The sequence below is a fragment of the Rattus norvegicus genome, chromosome 4, assembly GCF_021556685.1.
Source record: "Rattus norvegicus strain SHRSP/BbbUtx chromosome 4, alternate assembly SHRSP_T2T, whole genome shotgun sequence".
In the NCBI taxonomy this organism is placed as follows: Eukaryota; Metazoa; Chordata; class Mammalia; order Rodentia; family Muridae; genus Rattus; species Rattus norvegicus.
Window position 1 is genome coordinate 7,312,044 of NC_141537.1, and position 22,959 is coordinate 7,335,002.

Consider the following 22,959-nt stretch of genomic DNA (forward strand, 5'->3'; position numbering starts at 1 on the left):
ATGACCACAAGCAAGGTAGGACTCTGTTGAAGATACTTCCTGTAGGAAATGCTGGGGTTTGATTCTGGCTTAGTACCTCTGTAGGCAAACTTGTACTTAAAACACCCTGTCTGAGACCCTGGTCACCTGATATCCCTCTTTGCTCAGCATTGTCTTACCTGTGTGTTTAGGCTCAGGGTCTGAAAGGATACTGTCCTAGCCTGACCTCCAAAACCACACTTCAGTTATGTAGCTTCCCACAGGCAGCTCCACAGGTCTCAGAAAACCAAGGAGAGTTTTTAATCCCAGGGATCAAATAGGGAGACACTGAGGGGCATCTCACAGGCGGTGGGAAGACTAGCAGGGATGTTTTCCTTTCATGTGTGGAGGGTAAACGATGCTGTGTGTATCCCTTCCTGAGATGTTAGCGAAAGAGCCAGAGCCCTGAGAGTTTCACAGGGGAAAATAAAGACACAATTACAGACAGCCATAATCCCCATAAACAGTGATTTGATAAAATTACCACGATATACAGATTGTCAACCCACCAGACTATTAAAGGCCTAGGATTTTGAATAGAGAGTCAGACAATGGGACAGATTCAGACCACGAGGTAAATAGACATGGTCATTTTCCTTCACACCAGCACAAGTACATGGGAACAGTGAGACAGGCAAGTGAAAACCATTCATTAAGGAAATACCCTTTATCAGGAGGCATGAAGAGGTGGACCGAGCACTGCTCCTGGAGAGATGGCTTGCCCCTAGCAGGTCCTGATAGAGGACACAGGATCCAGGTGATGCAGCAGAGCCTTTGCATGAACAGGGTCAGAGAAAGTGGGATAGCCTGAAGTCATAGGCTATCAGGCAAAAGTGTACAGCCTCCTGTTTGATTTGAACTGAGGACAAGTAGCCATGGATGCTGGCCTCCTATGACTGCAGCACCACTCTTCTCCAAACCCACAGAGACCGTGAGCAGTTAGGGTAGAGTTGCATAGGGATGTCTGGAAGAGTTGCTGGAACCTCAAGTGAGCAATGACCCTTCCTCTCTCCTTCTGTGAGAAAATATCAATAGTCAGCAAGCCCAGCTGTGATATCTTTTGAAAAACAAAATCAAGAGAGGGGGGATGTTTACTGTCAAAGTCTGACCTGGATTTCCATCTCTGCCTCCTGTTTGATTTGTGGTTCTGAGCAGAGGACGATGACCACCTCACAGCTTCAGGGTTCTTCCTTGTGCTAATTCATGGTAGTGATTTGATGGCTTGACCACCATGCTGCTATTCCTCAGACATCCCCAGGAGCCACACATAAACCTGCTCTTGGGACCTTTGCTGCAACGATTCATAAACCAATGTGATTTATTTTAAAGTTGACAGTCTGATAAAAATCTGGCCTTCTGTCTCCAGGGGACAAGGAGGCTTTTCAGAAGTTCAGGATGGAATAGACTAAAGTAAATTTATGTGAGACCCTACCTGGTACAAAGGCAGTAAAGAACCTTTAGCTCTTCCAGGACAGAGACCATGGAAGAACATGCCACCTGTGCTAGGTGATAGACTATCTGGGCAGACCTGCCCATAGATAGGCTATCTCCTTTCCGTGCATGAAAGTAACTGTACCCTATTGGCCTCTGTCCAACATGATGATGATGATGATGATGATGATGATGATGATGATGATGATGATGATTCTCTTCTTTATGCTCTTTCTTTTCACAAAGCCCCAAATATCCTCATTGGAATCTACACTGGTTTTGCCAAGATTTGAGCTGGAGAAATTGGATCTGTGTGTAAACAGGTCAGAACAGACTAGACTAGTGATATAAACTGGCTATACTGTCCTCCCTGAAAGCTCAGGTTGTGTTCAGAGAGCAGGCATCCCTTCCTTGGGAGCTGTCTATACACCTCTGGTCCTCTTGGGATGGGTTGAGTGAGGCTGGGCCTCTGAGAAGATTTAGAGTATAAAGTATTTGTGGCCTGCCCCATATCAAGGTCATGTGAATCCTGTGAGTGATTCTGTGACTCAACTGCTTCATAAGAGCTCATAGGCAGGTATTCAGAGGCAGGCTCTACATGGTTACTGCCACACAGGCCACTACTAGCTTTGAGGTGTGCTGTAGGAAGCCACTGTCTGAGACTCACCATTCCTGGCTCCAGTGGTGGGGCATGTTTTGTTCAGAAGGGCTTGATTTGATCCAGGCAAGGTCCGTGTAAAAACAAGTCATATAATAACAGGCCTCTGCTTTCTTTCTCAGATATCAGCGGCTCTTTAAGGCAGCTTCCTCAAGGTGTTAACTCTGGGATGAAAGGTAAGGAGAAGATATAGCCTTTCATCTTCCACTTCTGGAGGCTCTGCATGCCCACTGCGAATTAATATGCCCTTGTTTGTAAAAAACACCTTCTAGAGGCAACCCCACAGGGAGGATTTAGCTCTGTGTTTCAGGATCTGCAGTTCTCAAGGACAAAGCCACACAGTGCCGCCATTCAGTCTCTGTGGATTTTTGGGCTCTTTGACATCCGTTGGCCACATACAGTTAATTAAAGCCATCTTCCTAAGTGATCTGGATGTTTGGAGTAGGAACATTATTTTGTTCTAGTATGGTGACTGGATCCTGACGCCTGCAGGACTCTTCTTGTGGTAGATTGACTTTGAGCCTTTTGTCCTTTATTATCCATTCCACACACTGTTCTGGATCTGCTTTCCACAAACAAAAGCTTCCCTGAATCGTCTTTGTCCCCAGAGATTTGCTGTCTTGGTTTTGATTTTTCTGGAAGGTTTGAGGAAATTCTTCTCTTAACCGTTTTGGGTTGGTTAAAAGAAAAACCACCATTTTCTATTTATAACTCTTCTCTTCACCACATATCAAAATATGCCTGAACAAATAAATGTCACCACAGAACAAATTGCCAGCCCCAGAATGGAGCATTAAGGACTCCAAAAGCTTTTCTGGTGACTTGGCAACTCCACAGCAGAGGGCATTGCCCCCAGACCCAGCAGCAACACACCACTGTCCTGTACCTATCTCCAAGCCTGACCAGCCTTCAAGGAATCTTTGACTCTCTCTTCACAGGAGCCTAACTCAGGAGATCATTTATATACCCCAAGTCTGGCTGTTACATCAAAACAGTAGTTTTTGTTTGTTTGTTTTAAGCAGACTAACTGGGGAGTTTCACCCAAGGCTGAAAGGGGCTCTGAGGATGAATTCTGCCCATTTGATACTGAGATGACCTGCACATGAAACACCCAGCTGGGGTAACACTGATGTACAAAGGTCAAGAACCATAATATCAAGGGGGACTTGAATCTCTACAAGCAAGCCCAAGTGGATGACATCAGCAAAAGGGAGACTGACTGCGCCAAGCTTCCCATGATCCTTTCTGCTATAACGAAAGGGAGGAGGAGGAATCAGCAGTTCACAGAGAATTGTCTAGGGCAAGTCTAGAGTTTTGTAAAAAGAGCTGTGTGAGAGGACAGGGTAAGAGGCCATCATCCTGACAGCCCATGTTACCCCAACTAGGTTCATGCAAGGAGACTTAGGGAAAAATCACATGCTTGTGCTCAGACAGCTTGCCAGCTGTACAACATCACTGTTTTATAAGTCAGCTGACAGTTGTCACAGGCTTCACTGTGCTAGCTGCAAAGTACCAAGACAGATGAAAACATCCCCCAAAATGACATCAGTTCTCTGCATCTCCAAGAGAGGACAAGGACAGCAGTGCCTGCCCACCAAGAGCACAGCAGCCCAGGGAGGAAAGTCACACCTGTACACCACAACCTTGTTCAGATGAATTTGCCTCTAACAAGTCAGGGAATCAGGTCCCTAGGGACCTCTGTCATGCAACAACTGTGCACAGGGCTGAGGTGCCTGGGTTCAACTTCTGAAAAAGGACCTGGCATCCTCAGCAGGTAGCATTCTTAGAAGCTGGGGCCTTTGAAGTGCCTTCTGAAGTTGGCTTCTTCTGCAGCTAACAGGGTTCCGGGCTTGGGGTTGTGAGATTCTGAAGTTCAGGTCAAGGGCAATGCTCCAGACACCTTCCAAGGATGTGATTCAGAAAGCCCAGATGACTCAGGAATTTCCTTTGTACTTGGGCTCTTGGGACCACCTACTGGAAATCAGCCTCAAAAACACTGCCCACAGGTGGCACACCAGGAGACTGTCCCAGGGCTTGGGAGTGAGCTACAGAATGGGAGTGTTGGAAAACAGGTAAAGAAGGTGATGCCCTTCTGGGTCCCAAAGAGCTGGAGCTGAATGTCTTCCTCACCATGACTGGGACTGGGTTCTAAAAAAGACCCAAAGTAAGCAGGTGTGAGCAACCACCTTCTGGAGTAAGTCTGGCATTGAATGAGGCAGGGATTTTCCTTCCCTGAATGAGAGCAACTTTCAGACAGCACTCCAGCAGCTGAGGACTGCGGTGACTCATGTGGCAGTTGTAGGGGTTGGGTATGGAGTACTTGTCCTACCTCATTGTGGGTTCTGGAGTGCTGTCACTCTTCCCCCTTTCCTTTTTTCTCCTTCCCTCTTTCAGAACCACCCTCCTATTTTTTTTCCTCTTCTTGTCTACACTTATTTTCCCAAATTATTTATATGGCTTCTCTCTACCACTGAACTCTCTCAACTGACAACACCTCTCCTCCAATGTCCTCAACATTCAGGGGACAGGTGGCCAGTATGCTGCTGGTCGAGTAAATGCAATACCTTCACATGTGTCCCCAGGAGGACATGATCAGTAGAATCCTGACCCTACTTCTACTAGATCAAAGACCTGATCTTTTGGAACAAGCCTAGAGTAGAAGCTTCCCTGCAAGGGTCAGACTTAGACAGAGCCAGGCATTGCTACCCCAGCAGAATAGATGGCCCTGCAGCCATGGAAGCTTGACTGACAGGTTACGGTAAGATAAACCAAGCTTTGCCCTTACAGATCACACTATGTATATGTAGATTCTGTTAAGCACAGGGAACTCAGAAAAGCACCCCAGGGAAGCTAAGAGCTGATCACCATAAGTATGCTGTCAATAACAGGAACTAAGCACAAGCTTAAGTGCTAGCTAGTGACAGAATAAAACAAAACAAAAACAGTAACAACAAAAACCTCCCTCCCTTTCTAAATGATGCAGGGTGTGTTCCAGAAGACTCCTAGGGTTCCTTTGTTGCTGCCCTCCCCAACAGCCGCATTTGACCAACTGGCATAATTGGAGAAGTTACCCGTTAGATGAATACTGTTCCAGGTATTGGATATGTGGGGTCTTTAAAGAAGGGGCCTTCCTTTGAATCTGGGAGCAAGAACTTGCAGGCATGACTGGGGGATAGGTAGAGTTTCTCTCAGGTTCACTAAGGGTTTGTCAATGGATATGCTGGGTGGGAAGGTGCAAGACCTCCCTGTGGAGGCCACAGCCACTGCATTGACCTTGGGCTGAACCTCAGAGCCTCCTGACAAGAGAGCTTCCTAGGAGCATGTATCATCTGCTCCCAAAGTGTAAGGGACTCCTAGATGCACAGATATCACCACACTCTCCTCCCTGTGCTTGGAGATTGGGAAGTTAAAATTCCAGAAGCACAGTTGCCACAGATCACTCCTGAAGGACACAGTAGACTTGGGTCCAATTCAAGGTCTATTTAACTCATGCAGCTGGCAAAGCACTTAAGGTTTGCAACCTTGTGTTAGTATATGTGTCCTATTCCTAAACTATATCCCACAACTGCAGGTGGATGCTCCACATTCTGAATTCCACCAAGGTCAGCATGTTCTAAAAGGTGATTACATGGGACAACATCCGGGGAGTATGAAATTGCTAGAGGAGCTAGCTTGTTTAGTAGTCAGGGTAGATGCATGAACAGCATTGCTAAAAATCTCATGACACAGAGAGCCAATCTATAGTCACTGGTGCATAGTACAGGCCATAAGTCAGAGGATCCAGTGACCATGAACAATGTGAGAAGCAAAATGATGCTCTGCCCAGAGCTGAGCACCTATCCATCACAGACTTGTCAGAGCCTCTGAGTTTGTGCAGGATAGCTGCAAACCCTAGAAGGCAGGACTTTTAAGGATCACATTTGTAACTGCACTGTAAACCTTCCCACTGTCCTTGTGACACAGTGTTCTTCATGTTCTTCCCCAACAGGTCAGCAAAGTTAGGGGGAGGATTGGGGTGTGAATGTCTGGGCTTGGAGCAAAAGTGGGATCTTAACTTTACCTTTGGTGATGGTGTTGCCTGTAAAATTTGGAGTGAAAGAAAGACAGCTCTGAGAAAAAGAGGAAGACCAACAGCAAAGGAGTGTAGGAGAGGGCTCCGGAATGGAGCAGGCAGGAGAGTCTGGAAACGCGGGTTGTTGATGCTGGACTGAGATGGTAGCTGGACCTTACTTCTTGTGCCTCAGTTCCCTTCTCTGAAGGGCAATACAGTGATGGCATGAACCTCAGAGGCCTGTGCTAAGGATTAATGATGTTGTACCATGAGTAACATACACATGGTCCTCAGTGGAAAGATTTACTGGTATTTGTTTCTAAAAGTGGTGAATCTTACTGACATTGACTTTGGTGAACTCTGCTACTGGAAGTAGAAGATCCTAGAGGACTCACCAGCTTCTCCTGTGGGGACCTGCATGATTTCTGTGGCCTGGGGAGAGAACCAAGCTTCCATTCTATACTGTAAGCAGGTTTCAGATGCCAGGTCTGTGGCAACATATGTGTCTACCTGGTGCTGTGTTGTATGTACAACAGTGTACATGTGTATATAGTATATATGCAGGATGTGTTTGCCATGGATGTATGATTTTTGTATGTTAACAGTGCATGTGCACATAGAGTGTGTATACTGCATGTATTTGCCATGGTGTGTGATGTGCATGTATATATGAGAGGATGTATATGTTTTGTGTGTAGCAGTGTATGTATACATGTGTAGTACATGTGTGATATGTGTGTAGAGCAGTTCATGTGGGGGGATGAGGTGTAAGTACATGTAATAGTTGGTTTGCAGTATATGTGGAGTACATGTATAGTGTGTACATAGAGAATAATATGGCGGTGAGGTGTAAGTATGTGAATTAGTGTGTGGATAGTGGGTGTGTTCAGTGCATATGTATGCCATGTGTCTGTGAAGGGTATGTGAGACAGAGACAGACAGAGAGAGAGATAAACACAGGGAGAGACAGATACAGAGAAATGGTACACATTTGCAAGATTTTGAGTGTGCATGTGGTTTGTGTGTTTTCCATGTACATGTGTACATAAAGCATGCCTTGCCTTTACTGGGGCTTCCAGCATGCGTTTGAGCAGAGACATCTCAAGCCTGATGCCTAGGCTAGGGTCTTGTCCAACCCGCATGCTCGTACAGTCTCCCCGGCTTCTCTTGCTTCCTCCTTCCAGACTCTCTTATACACTGGGTTCGAGACAACAGAGAGGTCAAGTTTACAGTGATCCATAATTACAGAGAACCGTGGCTCCCATGCCAAGATTAATACCTTTTTGACAGAATTTAATAATATGGTTTTATAATATTTAATTTTGTTCAGAAAATAACTCTCAGTAGGAAGTCATTTTTTTCCCTTTGGTAACCTAAATATGATTGCCTTAAAACAATTGACTTCATATTGCCTGACACAAAGGGTCTATTATGTGGACTTGTGCTCTGGCTCTAGCAGGCCTTTGGGGGGGGTGGATTAACTTCAAGTTAATGTGGACATTCAACTAATTCTGACAAGTAGAGCTGTCTGCCTACTGCACATAAGGACAGTGAGCTCTGGTATATCTTAATTTAAGGCTAAGTGACAGAGAAACACTTCGCTTTTGTTCAGAAGATAAGCAACCATGGAGCCCTGCTCCTTCCTGCCTGCCACGACAACCTCCGCGCACACTGCAGTGTATTTACTAAATGACCTAATTACTCCCCAGGCAATCCAAACAGTTGCCAGCATCCACCAGAAAATTCCTAGCCCTTCTTGCTAATATCCTGGTGGCAAAACTGATGGAAATTAATTGGTCTATAGAATCTGCCCCCCCCCCAAAAGAGGCAGACGCTAACTTGGTATCAAGGGTGTGGGGGAGGGACTCAACTCCACCAAAGGGCAAAGCCAGCAGTGCATATGGACCTTTGTAGATAGACATGCAGAGTGGTTTGCGGGTTATGGAATTGTTTCCATAGCATGTCCCCATCAGGAAAATAGACCTTTTAGACTCCAACTGGCCAGGCAGGCTTGTCCCCTCACTGATGCTTGCAATGACTTCTGTTTGGCTCCCCAGGGTCACACAGGAATTAGACACACAGGTGTCTGTTCCAGAGGTGGGAACAGGGGCACCCAGTAGCGCCCTCCAAGCTCTGAGTCTATCTTTGCTCCTATACCAGTGCAGAGCTCAGCCCTTGGACAGACTCATACACTGCCATTTCAGGGGGGAAGCTTTTGTGGCAAGCTCAGAGCTGGGAAGAGCAAGGCCAACAGGATTTCTAGGAGAAAACCTTCAGGGCACACCTGCACTTTTCATTTTGAGTGCTGAGAACCTACATAACACATGGCCTTGGGCGCATTGGGGGAAGTGCTGTGTTATGACCCATGCCTATACCTTTGAGGAAGGCATAGGACAGTGTGGTGAGAGGAAAGCATCACTAATGTTCAGAAGGGGAGTGTCCACTAAAGTGCTGCTGCCAGGGTCCAGGGGCTGTGAAAGGATTTGGTGTGTGTGGTCTCAGTTCCCCTCAAAAGGTCCTGTGGTTAGAATTGTATTGAGTTTACTAGGAGGGGTACTTAGAATAGATCACTTCCATAGTGATAAGATTTGGTTTTAACTGAGGCAACTTCATTCTAAGAAGAATAAACTAGCTAGGGCAACAAGTATATCTAGCCATCTCTGTACTTGAACTCCAGCCTCCTAGGAGGCTCCAGAGAGGAGACGAGGTAAAGTGGATACTAAGCTGCTCCCCCCAGATTCCTTCAATCCTCAGCAAGAAGCTACTCATTCCTCAGCCTGTAAGAACACTGAACCCCAAGAGCTTCCTGCCTCCAGATTCACTCCAGCAGAAGGAGCTACTTGCCTGAGGTAGAGATCTCTCCTCAGGGGTTCTGTTCACTGACTGTTGGGCAAAAGGTGCACAAGTCAAGCCTTGCCTTGATGCCTGCAGCCTACCACTAGGGTCAGAGCAGAAGTCTCCGTTGCAAACCCACATCCATTCTTTAACACCTTCTACTTTGGCTCGATGTCATTTCTTTCACTGCAATTGAGGTCCCTTCACCAAGAGCTAACCATATTGCCAAGAGCAACAGCAGCTATAGTACTGTACAATAATTGAAGAGCCATGATTGCTAAACACTAGAGGCAAAGTAGACAGTTACCACAGACAATTTAAAGGGTAGAGTAGCAGCCAGGTAACCCAGCCCCAGAGAGCTCTGAACTTGTCTGATGGAACATAGCGCTTCCAGAGCAATGTAAATGGACAGCTGTCAAAGGCATCACTTAACCCCAATAAAAAGTCACTCTTTGCTCACAATCACTAACCCTATGGGGCTACAAGAAAAGGGCTGGATGGCATCATCGTGCCTCCAGTGTGGGAACTATATCCATTTACATAGGCCAACATCTGGGCAAGGGACCCAGATGTTGGAGGGCTATTTCAACAGTGACACCTGGGGACAGAGACACTACCAAAGCACTGTGTTACAGCACCACACACCGTATAATAAAACAGGTCAAGGAAGATTCCTGGGGATCACCAAGGTAGTGTCTTTACCCACCTTGGTGGGTATTTCCCTTGGTGGGTTTATAACGTAAGAAGCATAGTTGATAGTTGCTAGAACCTATGCAATAGTCTCTCAACTGGTGGAAGCACAACAACTTCAGTAAGGACAGTCACCGAGGTGGGGGGGGGCTCAGAGTGTCCCAATCCCTCCAGGGAAGAGCATAAACTAAAAGCAGCCTTGCTTTAGAGTGGGGAGGGGAATTAGTACTACCCTGGAGCATCTGAACTCAGGACTCAGTGCAATTCTTTTCAGCTCACCAGCCTGGCTGCTGTGATGGCTAAAGGATATTTACAAGTGACAACTGATGAATAAAAGCCAGTCTCATGGCAGCTACATGTGGTACCTCAGCAGCATCAAGTGAATTAAAACCCAGTCACACCAGCAAGCAAGCAGGCGTGCTCCCCACTTAGGGAGATGAGGATTCAGAAGTGTCTTTTCCCTCCTTCCCTCATGATGTCATCTTGGGAAATGTGGCAGTGTGTCCAGACATCAAATGCCACTGCATCAAAATCCCACTTTGGACTATGGAGATGGTTCAGTGGGTAAAGCTCTTGCCTCACAAGTATGAGGCTGTGAGGTCTGGGTTTCCCAGAACCCATATTAAGCTGGGCATTGTATCCTCTGTCAGCAATCCCACTGTTCTTGTGGCCTGTTGGGAGGTGGATACAGGAGAATCCCAAAATCATCGGAAGCTCATGGGTACCTTAGCCAGGTATACAGAGGTGAACAAGAAAGACCCAGTCTCAAACAAAGTAGATGGTGAAGACTGACATCAGACATTGTTCTCTGACCTCCACAAGAACACTGCAGTACCCACACACCCATGCACATGTGCACATACATATATGCACAAAACATGCATACACTACCACCCCATTGAATGACATCTGGTGCAGCTGAAGCTGTGCAGAGAGGAATATTCCCAACTTCTAATATTAGAGAATGAGGAAGGTCTAAACCATTGCTCTAAGGAGACTAACATAAAGAATTAAAAAAAAACAGCAAAATGGAAAGAAAGTATCGCAAAGCATAAATTCACAAAGCAGAAGTTGAACAGTAGAGACACTCAACAATGGCACTGGTAGGCCTTTTTTAGAGGAATACGCCTTCTTTGTAAGGCCCTAGCTAAGCTGGGAAGTGGCTCAGTGGGGAAGAACCCCTGCTGGATGAGCATGAAAACTGGAATCCCTAGCACCAATGTGAAACTCTGGGTACAGCTACACATGTGTCTGTAACCCCAGTTGCTTTCGACTGAGGAAGCTGAGACAGGAGGATTGTTGGGACTTGCTGGCTTCCAAACAAGTAGTAGGTTCAGTGAGAGATTCTGTCTCAAGGGAATAAAACAAAGTAGCAAGGTAGTGCACATGGTTCCTTCCCCTGACCTCTGCACATGTGTGCCCTCACCCCCCCATACACACACGGACACACACACACACACACACACACACACACACACACACACACACACACCAAGAGTTGCTAAGAGCACTTACTCCAAACCAAGGATAATTATGTCCCTCCTGTTTCCATACCTGAGTTAGTTCCAAACCTGAAGCCTTCCATGGAGAAGGCACCCTGTGAATTAGCTGGGCATGGTGCCCTGACATTAAAGGGCTCTACTACTGCTTATGTGACAGTACAGCAAAGAACCAGGCTGACTCACACAGCATGGAGAGATGTGCACCCAGCATGCTCAGGGACTCTTGGCATCCATAGCCAAGGAGAACAGGCGCCTTAGGCATCAGGTACTAGAGGGAAGACCTAGAAAAGGAAGAAAGAAGTGGAGTCTAAGAACAAGCCAGTCTTGGGTAGAGCCAACACAAAGCGCACATGTCTTGAAGAAGGTTTCACACTGACAGAGTGCTGCATTCCTCTTGGAAAGTGGGGCTACAGTCTAAAGCAGACCTGCAACTCCAAAGGACCATGTCAGCAAAGAGTCAGAACCCAGCAGCAGTCTGTCTGTGCAGCAGTCACCGTAGTGTTGACCCAATGGAACATAACAACAGCAGTTGAGGTGGCCAGGCAGAAATTACACGTGTGCCAGGCATGGGTCCTCCTTCCCAGGGCTGGGCTGGTGCCTAGTGTTGGCATCACAGAAGTTCTGTGTTCCACCAGGGCAGTCTCTGGAGAATGCTAACCAGCCACTCCCTGGCCATCTGGTTGTGCTGTCTCCCATTCAGGGGAGAACTGGACTGGAAGGGACATCATTCTCAGTTGTATTATCTCCCTGCCTGCAGCTCCCAGAGGACTTGGCCCACTGGGAACACAGCACAAATCTCAAATCCTCCTGACCCAAAGAAGGTCAGCAATGAGTAAAAGGCTATGACGGCCTTCTCCTTCCCAGAAACCATGAACCTGACCCACAGTGTGATGGGTGATCAACAGCAATGGGTATGCAGTACTTCTCTGGAGCACCTCTGAACATTCTGCAAGGCTCTGACGCTGAAAGACGGCTGTGTCAGTTGCTACAGGAAAGAATATGATGGTCAGAGACAAAGATTGGGCTGCCAATGGATAAGCACCTGGACCAGTGACACGCTGCTGGGTGGAGGGGAATCTGCAGCAGCTCAGACCTTGCTGGTGAACTTGCATCCTCCCACTTGACCTGAACCTTTGGAAAGCTGGGACCATCCCTCCTGGAGCTGCAGGCATTCTCCTTTCATAGTTTTCATGGTGGGCAGCTTCATAGGTCTCCCTGCTACTATCTGATACTTAGGCCTGTAGCCTGAGCTGAGAAACTCTGGGCCTGTGGCTGTTTGGGGGAAACACTCGTCTTGTCTGGGATGTTGCTGGATATGTTGGCATTCACACACTATATATTGTTACCAGCTGAGAAAGGTGCTAATCATAGTCAGTGACCAAAGGGACACATGTCCTATTTCCACGTAAGGTCAGTCAAGCATCTCCCTCTTCCTGAGGACACAGAAACACACCTCCCTTCCAATTACCATCCCTCGACCATTCACATAGACAACACTATGCTGCTGAAAGCATGATCTTTCCTCTAACTGCGGTCCTATGGAACAGTCCTCCTATGCTAGCACACCAGCATGGGGAGTGCAGAGGACTTGTGGTAGGGGGCACTTTATAGTTAATGAACGACTTTAAATACTCCCCTCCATAGTTTTTTAAATGTACCTGCAAGTCCTTGAAATTTTTCAGCCTTGGAACTGGGGCAATTGAAAGGTTCCAGGGGATAAATCCAAAACCTTTTACCCCTGCCTCACACTGGTGATTCCATAGTCCCTTGTTTTATATGTGAAGATTCCTAGACATTCTTCTGGAACACAGACTTTCTGGTCCTTCTAGACTCTAGACGACTTCCTGGTTCTAGAGTAGGGAGCTTCTGGCTCCCCTGGAGTGCAGATCCTCTGGTCATGCTACCCTCAAGCTCGTTCTGTGGGCTGAGAACAAGTACTGGGGATTGAGACAAGAAGGTGTCAAGAATTTTGTCACTGTTGTTTGGTCTTCTGATCCCAGGCAGCTTCCCAACACTGTCTTTATGTGGCCTTTCTCTGAGCTAAGACAATCACCACTCCACATTCTGATGGTGTCACTATGTCATTAGTCACCTGGTGTCTCAGGGCTTGATGCTGCATCCTCAGTGCATCCTCAGTGCACAGCCTCAAGTAGCTAAAGCAGGAGACAGGGTGAGTGGGGTATGTGAGGGGGACAGGGCTGAGCACGGGGGCAACTGCAGGTTGCAGTTCTGCTCAGATCAAACTTTTAATTTTGGCTTAAAAAAAGGCCATATGCAGAGATGCACATGATTTCACTCATCTGTGGATCCTAGATTCTTAAATAGATGCATAAACCACATGATATGAAAATGAAAGGAGAAGGAATGAGCCGAGAAGCTGGAGGAGAGACAGAGAAGACATGGGGTATGAGTATTGTCAAAGTGCCTGATAATGATACACCTGAAAGGCACACTTATTATCTACAATAAATTAGACATGCCAATAAAAGTAATGCTAATTTTAAAGACAAAAAGACCACATGCACTTAAAGTAATTTCATAACCAGAAAGCATTTACCAGAGACTATGAATCAGTAGTGGCAATGGTTGTAGTAACACCGTCAGCCCACTCTTGCTGGCAGGCAACCCGGGTAACAGTCCCAGCATACTGTTCATTCAGTGTTTATGGTGTGCCAGGCGCTGTTCTCACTGCTGAGTCATACTAACCTCATGGAATCTTCATAATCATTCTGAGAGGAACATTAGTAACAACTCAGCTTTGTAGGTGAGAAATTGAGGCAGAAGAGACAAGACATCTTTCCAAAGCAGCAAGACCAGGGCATGGGATGATGGAGCCTTGGTCCAAACAATGACTGTACTCTGGACACTGGTCTAAGCAGTGGTGTAAGGTCCAATTGATCCATTGGTTTGTATTTGAAGAACAATGCATTCTAATACAAATAATGAGAATGACTTGCCTAGCAGGGCATTCTAGTCTGATTTTTATTGTAGTGATAAACATCAGGACCAAAGGCAAGCTGGAGAGGAAAGGGTTTATTTGCTTAATCTTCCAGGCCATAGTTCATCACTGTTTTAAGTCATAGCAGGAACTTAAGGTAGAAACCATGGAGGAATGCTTCTTACTGGCTTGCTGTCTGACTTGCTCAGCTAGCTTTCTTATATCACTAAGGCCCACCCATCTAGGGCTAATACCACCCACAGTGTGCTGGACCCACCCACATCAATCAAGTAATTTATCACAGACATGGCCACAGGCCAATCTGGTGGAGGCAATTCTTCAGTGGAGTTTCCCTCTTTCCAAGTGAGTCTAGGTTGTGTCCAGTTGACAGTAAAAACTAACCAACATACAGAACATCTCAAGTAAGGAAGAACCTGGAGTAGCTCCAGCAGAAGAACCCAGAGCCTTGCATACTGGGCAAGTCCACTACAACTCAGGCTTGAACCTAGTCCTTGGATTTACCAAGGGTTTCATTATACAACTCAGGCTGGTTTTGAACTAGTTGCGTTTTTGGCTTTGAACTTGAGATCTTTCTTCCTCCTCCCTCTGAGTACAGAGATTATAAGTATGCACTGCCACAGCCAGCAAGAATGGTATGTGTTGTTGTGTGTATGTGCATGTGTGATTATGTGTGTGTATGTATTGTGTATATGAGTATGTTTGTATGTGGGCATACATGATTATGTGCATGTGTTTACATGTATGACTTTATGTATGTATATGTAAAGAGTGATTGATGTATATGTGTGCATGTATATGTACATATGTAAACATATGTATATATGTATACGTGAGTGATTGTGTGTGTGTGTTGTGTGAATTAGTATATGTATGTATGTATGTATGTGTGTGTATGAGTATACGTGTGTGACTGTGTGTATAAGTGTGTGGTTGTATGTATAGCAAGTGTTCTGCCCATGCAAGCATGTGTGGAGGTCAGCGGTTAACATAGGGTACCCTTCTCAATCACTTGTCTTATGTTTTGAGATAGGATCTCCTTGAGCCTAGAGTTTGCTATTTCATCTAAACTGGCTGGTCAGCAAGCACCTTGGATCTGCCTGTTTCTGTCCCCTGATGACTGACGTTACTAAGGCTTACACAGGTGCTGGGGATCCAAACTTAAGTCTTAATGGTTACATAGTAGGTACTTTTCCCCACCCAGCCATCTCCCCAGGCCCAGTAAGAATGCAGCCTAAAGAGCAGGTGTTCCATGTTGCTCGTGTCAAGTCTTTAGAGCGCAGCATGAGGATGGGGATGAAGTGCAGCTGAAAAGGCATATCTCAAGGCACAGAGAACTAGAGGCAAATACATGGGAAGGGCAGCCTGGCCCTGGAGCCCAGAAAAGAGCATCACAGCTTGGCAGAAGTGTGCAGAAACGTGACTAATGGAGCCGTTATGATGGTGGCTTACAGTAAGCAGTGCAAGGTGCAGGAACGCCTGTCTTCCCCCAGGTGATGCTGACACACTTGTAGAAATCACTATTTCTTTGGTACACTGGAGTTGTGGCTATGCTGTTAACTGCCACCTGGAGCCCAGCCGTACACAGCAGCGGCTGTGCATGCCATGGCTGTCCTGCCTCTGTCCACAAACTCAGTGTGCATTTGACATCTGTTATGTGGCTGTCTCCTCCTAACTGAGATACTTCCTCCTGGAGAAAAGGAGAAGAGGACTCACAGGGTCCTCCTGGAGGTTATGTGAGCAGTAAATGTTAGGGAGGAGACTTTTTGATGGAGCTGTGCAGAGAAATGCAGAGATGCCATATTTAATAGCTGTCACCCAGGCTGGGGAAGATTTGGGGGGATGCAGATACCTCTGAGTCACATTTGAATAGTAAGCCTTTTCTACTCCTAGAAGAACCCCCTTACTACACTCTTCTGTGTAACTCCAATAGACTCATTAGATGCCCAAGCTAGACTTGGATGCCACTGTTTCTTTGGTCTATAGTCAAGCACCCTGCCTGGGGTAGACAGGCAGTTTTTCAAATCTCCCAGGGAAAAGTCATGCAATAGCTTCTGGCTCGTAGCCTTCCTACTTCCTCCTCTAGACTGCAGACCCTTGTCTGCTTTGAGAGCACAAAGAAGACTCTATGAACAAGGAGGCAGCTCAGACCTATCACCAACCTGCCCTAATTCTACAGGGCAGTTTCCAGAGTTGTAGGGAGGGAGGGAGGAAGAGTAAGAGGGGGGTTAGAGGGAGGAGGGAGGAAGAGGCATGAAGAAAGAAGTTCCTGAAGCTCTGGCTCTAACTTCTGGATGGAGAGCAGTGTCATTTAAGAGATGGTGAGGACTTTGACAAGGCCATGTATTCCAGTTTTGACTGGTATCTCAAATTGCTGCTAGGAGACATGCGCACGCATGTGGAATTCAGCCTAGATGTTGTCCTGCTTTTTGACAATGTTTAGGTTGTATTTCTGCTAAAGCATGGTTGCACACATGTACACACTGTGATCTGAAGACATAGCTGCTTTCTCTATCCATGTGTGACTGTGTCTGTCTCTATGTGTGCATGGTTCTCTGTGTGCGTGATGTATACTAAATAGAATTTCATTCAGCCATAAAGAAAAACAAAATTATGTTATTTGAAGAAACGAATACAACCAAATATTAACATATTAAGTAAATTTACTATTTTAGCATGTGCTGTTGATGCTGTTAAATATTGTACTTGGGAGGAGTACTGGGGAATGAATCCAGAGTTTTGTGTACAGCAGGTAAGTGGTCTATTACTGAGCTACATTCCCAGCCATAATAGGTCTATCTATATATTTCTCCTATCTATTTTGCATGTAGCTTTCATTAGAAATTACTGCTATAATTTCAAACAAATGTCCACTGGTGCTTTTGACTTGCTGAGGTGATGAACGACGTCTATATCCCTTTATATTGTGCTATTCTGCTTGGTCAATTGTCTCTAATATCCTCAGTGTCATGATAATACTTTATTTATAATTTTGGCAATTTTGTTTTAAAGTGATAGTAGTCTATAATTTTTATATTGTCTTTTATAGAGTGTTCTATTAAGAATCTTATTCCTCTGGAAAATCAGTTTTCCAATAACCTGAAATAGTTTTATACAGTAAGTCCCCACATTTGTCAAATCTCTACTCCAGTTCTGTATAGAACTGCTGTATTATTGTTTTTTCTTACTTTTTAAATCAGAATATGGCTTGAAGGCATATTTTAAGATGAATTTGTAATGATATGGCTCAAAGAAGACAAGAAAGTGAGCACTATCTAGGGCACACCCAACCCTGCAGTGGGCATGCTCCCAAGGTACACCCAACCCTGCAGTGAGCATGCTCCCAAGGTACACCCAACCCTGCAGTGAGCATGCTCCCAAGGTACACCCAACCCTGCAGTGAGCATGCTCCCAAGGTACACCCAACCCTGCAGTGAGCATGCTCCCAAGGTACACCCAACCCTGCAGTGGGCATGCTCCCAAGGTACACCCAACCCTGCAGTGAGCATGCTCCCAAGGTACACCCAACCCTGCAGTGAGCATGCTCCCAAGGTACACCCAACCCTGCAGTGGGCATGCTCCCAAGATATACCCAACCCTGCAGTGGGCATGCTCCCAAGATATACCCAACTCTGCAGTGAGCATGCTCCCAAGGTATATCCAGCCCTGCAGTGAGCATGCTCCCAAGGTATACCCAACCCTGCAGTGGGCATGCTCCCAAGGTACACCCAACCCTGCAGTGGGCATGCTCCCAAGGTACACCCAACCCTGCAGTGGGCATGCTCCCAAGGTACACCCAACCCTGCAGTGGGCATGCTCCCAAGGTACACCCAACCCTGCAGTGGGCATGCTCCCAAGGTACACCCAACCCTGCAGTGGGCATGCTCCCAAGGTACACCCAACCCTGCAGTGGGCATGCTCCCAAGGTACACCCAACCCTGCAGTGGGCATGCTCTTAGGGTATTCCCAACCCTGCAATAAGGTTACAGTCCTTGATAGAGATTGTTCCTCAGTGTTCTATGTTCGGGTGCTGGGTACATGGAGGACAGGTACATTATTTGAGAGGCCAATCCTAGTGCCGACCTCACCCATCCTGGTCTTGTGGCCTCTTCTCTTCATTTTCACAGCCACCAAAGCAGGTAACATCTTACTGCCATGTTAGGGCTAGGAAGGGAACATGGAAGTGACCCCCAACTGTCCTCCAGCCCCAGCATGAATGGCTGCTCAGTACAGTGTGTGACTCTTTCATTAGAACCACATGCTTCCTCAGGAGCAGAGCCTTTGGCTTCTTTGGGGATGGTAAAATGGAGAAAGGGGGAGAAGGCAGGAGGACAGAGGGAGATAGCCACATAGCATCTCCCCTTTATTTCCAATATCTAATTTAAAGATAGCTTTGAACTTGAAGGTCAGCTCCTCAGTGACAGCTTCCATGCAGTGTTCTGTGGTGGGCAATGCTATAATTAGGGCTGTCTCTGTGTGATCCTTCTGTGATGCTTAGTTCCTTGAGTGCCACTTACATCCAAGCCTCAGAAGGCCAGAGCGGCAGACCTGCAGCAAAGTCACTAAGTGGCTCTAGCCATACCACCATCCCTACTAATGGCATGTTTCCACTTCATTTGGCCCATTCTCCAGTGTAGCCTTGAGTAGTCAAGGCTAGCCTCAGAAAATGGCTCAATTAAGAAGGCTTGCAAGTTCTTCTATTGGGTAAGTGGCCTTGTAAGACAGGAGTGAGGATCTCTTCTCTACTTTGGGATGGCTCACATGTCATAGTAGCAAGTGATTATCTCTTGAAATTAGACACATGGAGAGAGCCTAATACACAAGGGTTCCAACAGTGACTAGACATGGATGTACTAGAAGAGCAGGATGGGAGGGAAGCCTGGCCTCTGGATACTGGAGACCAGAAAACAAAAAACAAAACAAAAAACAAACAAACAAAAAAAAAAGATCACAGGAGACAAAGTACTGCATTTCTTTTGAGTGCTTCATCCAAACAGGTGTTGTTGGTGGGTACACTGTCTTTCTTCTTCCTCTGGCTCTGAAGTGTAAAGGTCAGTGCTGGAGGACCCCTACACTCTGCCACTTGCCACCACATACCCATGGCTATTTGGACTACAGCAGTGATGGGTATGAGCCAAGCTCTCCCTGGGAATGACTGACTGTTGATTAAATGGGTTTGTGGACATCTTTAGAACTGACAGTTTATAAGATCTAAGGCCCCTAAGTAGATTTCCTCTGTGCCATTGAGGAAACACTCTTGAAAAGCCTGTCTTCTCAGTACCACAGCCACCCAGAGGAACACAATAGGTCTGTAAACTTGGCAAATGCACTGAGAATGGAATTTTAATCTACAGAAATGCTGAGGTAGCCATATTTGTGTGTGTGTGTGTGTGTGTGTGTGTGTGTGTGTGTGTGTGTGTTCGTTTCTGACTCAGTGGTCTGGTCACAGAGGGACTATGTCCTGAGTGTACCTCCTTACAAAATTCCAGGGACAGAATTAGTGTCATCAACCACTGTTTTGTCCAGGACAGGGAACAGCTGGTGAGCCAAGATCATGAGGCAAAGACTGGAATTTCAACCTGAGCTCACACTCCCATGCCTTCTACTCAGCTTTACCCAACTACCTCATCCATTTGGTCTTGTAGGGCTGAGTCCAGAGGCTTCTACTAAGGCCTGCCCCCACCCCTTGTTCAGTATTTAGACTATGTCTTCATTGCTACTTCAGTTTTAATTGGAAACAATTGATACCTGTCTTAAACTTGCTGAAAACACTTCAACACTCATGCCTTTGCCCAAATCAGTCTACTACTAGCTGGCAATCAAAACATAAATGGACTGCCTGGGACAGTACAGTAGACAAAAGGACCTTAGTTCTGTCTCCATGCTTGCCACTTGGAGAGATAGACCCATTCCTCACCACAACTGTCTCTTGTCATTCACCAATGTTGGAGTCTTTCTTGGTACAGGTGACCAGCTACTTATGACTGTATGTAACAGTTCAGCTTCATTATTTTAATACATCTGTTGGAAGCAAGATAGAACTAAAGAGACGCATCCTACATCGTTACATCCCTCAGCTGTATATGCATTTGACACAAGAGCAAAGGAGCTAGGACGAGGCTGGAGCAGGCTCCCAGAGCAGCCGAGGTGCAGAGTGGAGGAGGCAAGCCATTGTCTCCGTGCTGACTCAGGGCATGTATCTTCCACCTGACTGGACTCAGGACTCTCAGAATCTAACAGAATTCTGTCTGCAGAGCACCTGATTTTGGGTGCTAACTGAAGGCAGGATTCAAACAACATAAGTTGGAACTGTCTAGAAATTCTTGAGGTCTTAGGAAAATACTTCATCTCATTTTGAATGAAAACTTGATTCTTCTATTTATAAATAGACAGCCTTGAGCAAAGTGACAAGTCCTCCAATCAGAGCAGCTAAGAAGGAAAGGTAGCCATAATTGGAAGCCTAAGACAGGACCAGACCCAGACCTAGCTCCTTGAGCAAACGAACTTGGTGGTATCCATGTCAAGGTGTGGTCACAACTATCTGGCCTCTGGTATGTAGTCCTGGGAGCCCTTCTACATGTCAATGTCTTGATTATGTGATCTGCTTTAGATCCTGGCTCTTCTGAATTGTAAAATTAACTTTCCATCAGCATTCTCTGGCTATATACACAACAGCTTCCTTATTAGACTGGAGCATACATGGACTGCTGGCCAGGGAAATATAACACCATCAGTATATAAAAAGACAGTCAGTGTCACTATATCTAAAGGTTAAAATGACATATATAAAGCGTGAGGGTGTGTGTGGGAATGAGGAGAACCATGAAGCTTCAGGAGAATTAGTCTCGTTCACCTACCCTCCTCCTGCTCATGTGCCAGCTCACCCTCTTCCAGAAGTTTCCTTCATAAGTATCCCTGAGAAGCAGTTGCTGTTACCCTTGCCACTGCTCTGTCCCCTCCCTGGGAATGATCTAATTTTTCTGGCCATCAACTGGGCTATCTTGCCTCTACTTGTGATCTTCTGCAGGATCCTTTCTGGTTACCTCAACTCTTCTTGGTGACTTGGCTCCCTGCTTACCTTACACAGGTGTGAGTACAGGTACATGCCAGGGAGCTAGAAAGGAGACAAACATGGGGAAGGCAGGGTTGAGGAGGGGGCTGGGCAACAGGATACAAATGGCATTAAAGTACAAAGAAGATTCTGGGGATGAAAGGGTGCAAGGAGTGGGAATGAGGAGAGAGGGAGTAAAGAAGGTCAATGAACACAAATTCTGTTTGAAAATGCTGTAATAAAATGTAACACTTTGCAGGCTAATTGTAAAATGAATCCATTGAGGTAGGGCAGGAGGTTCCCTGAACAAAATATTTGTTTCAGGCGTGTAAGGATTGGAGTTCAGGTCCCCATATTCATATAAAACCTGAGCAGGCATGGCAGCTCACCTGTAATTCCTGAGGTCAGAAAGCAGAGACGGGGACTACCATGGGGCCACCTGGTTGGCTAGACTTGCTGGATTGGTGGTCTCTGGCCTCAGCAAGAGACCCTGTCTCACTCAATAAAGTGAAAGCAACCAAAGAAGATATCTGACTTAGCCTCTGGCTTCCACATGCACATGCACATATATGCATGTACACCTACACTTGGAAACACACACACACACACATGCACACCACAAAATAAATACATACAAAATAAATAACTTTTAAGGATTATTTTTTAAAAAGACAACTACTGTGAATTTTGCTATGGAATGAACTAGTGTCTGGGTGTATGTGTTAAATGTGACCACAGCCTTGTCTTTGAAAATGGCACTAGCCACTGTGATGGACATCTCTACCATGAAGTATACCATTGGGTATGCCAAGGTACTCTATGTTTTAAATATCTGTGTTTAGTGTTAGCACTAGGTTTACCTATCAGCTGCCTTTGGCCAAGTTTCTCTGTCTCTATGGAAGAGGTGACCAGGCCCTATGAGTTCTGGGGGTTTCATCCAGGAGCCAGGAAGCCATCCTTCATCTTCCAGCTCAGCAGAGAGAGTGGCCTAGTCCTACCTCTGTCCCCTTAGTCTAGGGCTGCTCTTCCCACCCCTGCATGGTGACAATGTTTGATCCCTATGATTGAGGATTGACAGGCTTCTCTGACAACAGAGCTGCTAAGATCTTGCTCACATGGCATTGAAGGGCATCAAAGACATCACATAGTTAGTACTTGACTTCTACCAGACATCACCTTAGTTTCTGTCACTTGCCTTTTGCCCTTCAGTGTAACAGTCAAATGCTGGTACCACTGTGCTCCTCTGGACAATATTGTGGGGCCTCTTCTCACTGCCCTCTGCCCTCTGGTCTCTGTGTAGCTTCAGTGGAGACACAAGTGGGGGTTGAACACTGTGATGGTTTATATATGCTAGGCCCAGGGAGTGGCACTACTAGAAGGTATGGCCCTGTTGGAATATATTTGACCCTGTTGGAGTGGGTGTGTCACTGTGGGTGTAGGCTTAAGACCCTCATCCTAGCCACCTGGAAGTGAATATTCTGCTAGCAGCCTTCAGACAAAGATGTAGAACTCTCAGTTTCTCCTGCACCATGCCTGCCTGGATGTTGCCATGCTCCCGCCTTGATGATAATGGACTGAATCTTGGAACCTGTAAGCCAGTCCCAGTTAAGAGTTGCCTTGGTCATGATGTCTGTTCATAGCAGTAAAACCCTAACTAAGATAGAGTGAGAGGATAGGGAATGATGTTCTCCCTCCTCTGGCTCCCAGTGACCCCACAGTGGTGCTCCACCCTCCCTCAGGATCCTCATACTGAGCTCTAAGGATGCT

The 22,959-nt window shown here is 46.3% G+C and overlaps 1 long non-coding RNA gene across 1 annotated transcript in view; it reads left to right on the forward strand.

Moving 5' to 3' along the window:
• Positions 1-1,695: 1,695 nt before the first annotated feature.
• The window catches only part of LOC147994659 (uncharacterized), a 40,661-nt gene continuing 19,397 nt past the window's right edge, over positions 1,696-22,959 (forward strand). The window contains exons 1-2 of the long non-coding RNA XR_015685873.1: positions 1,696-1,772; positions 2,230-2,283. This is a non-coding gene — a long non-coding RNA (uncharacterized LOC147994659). The remainder of the gene's footprint in view (positions 1,773-2,229; positions 2,284-22,959) is intronic.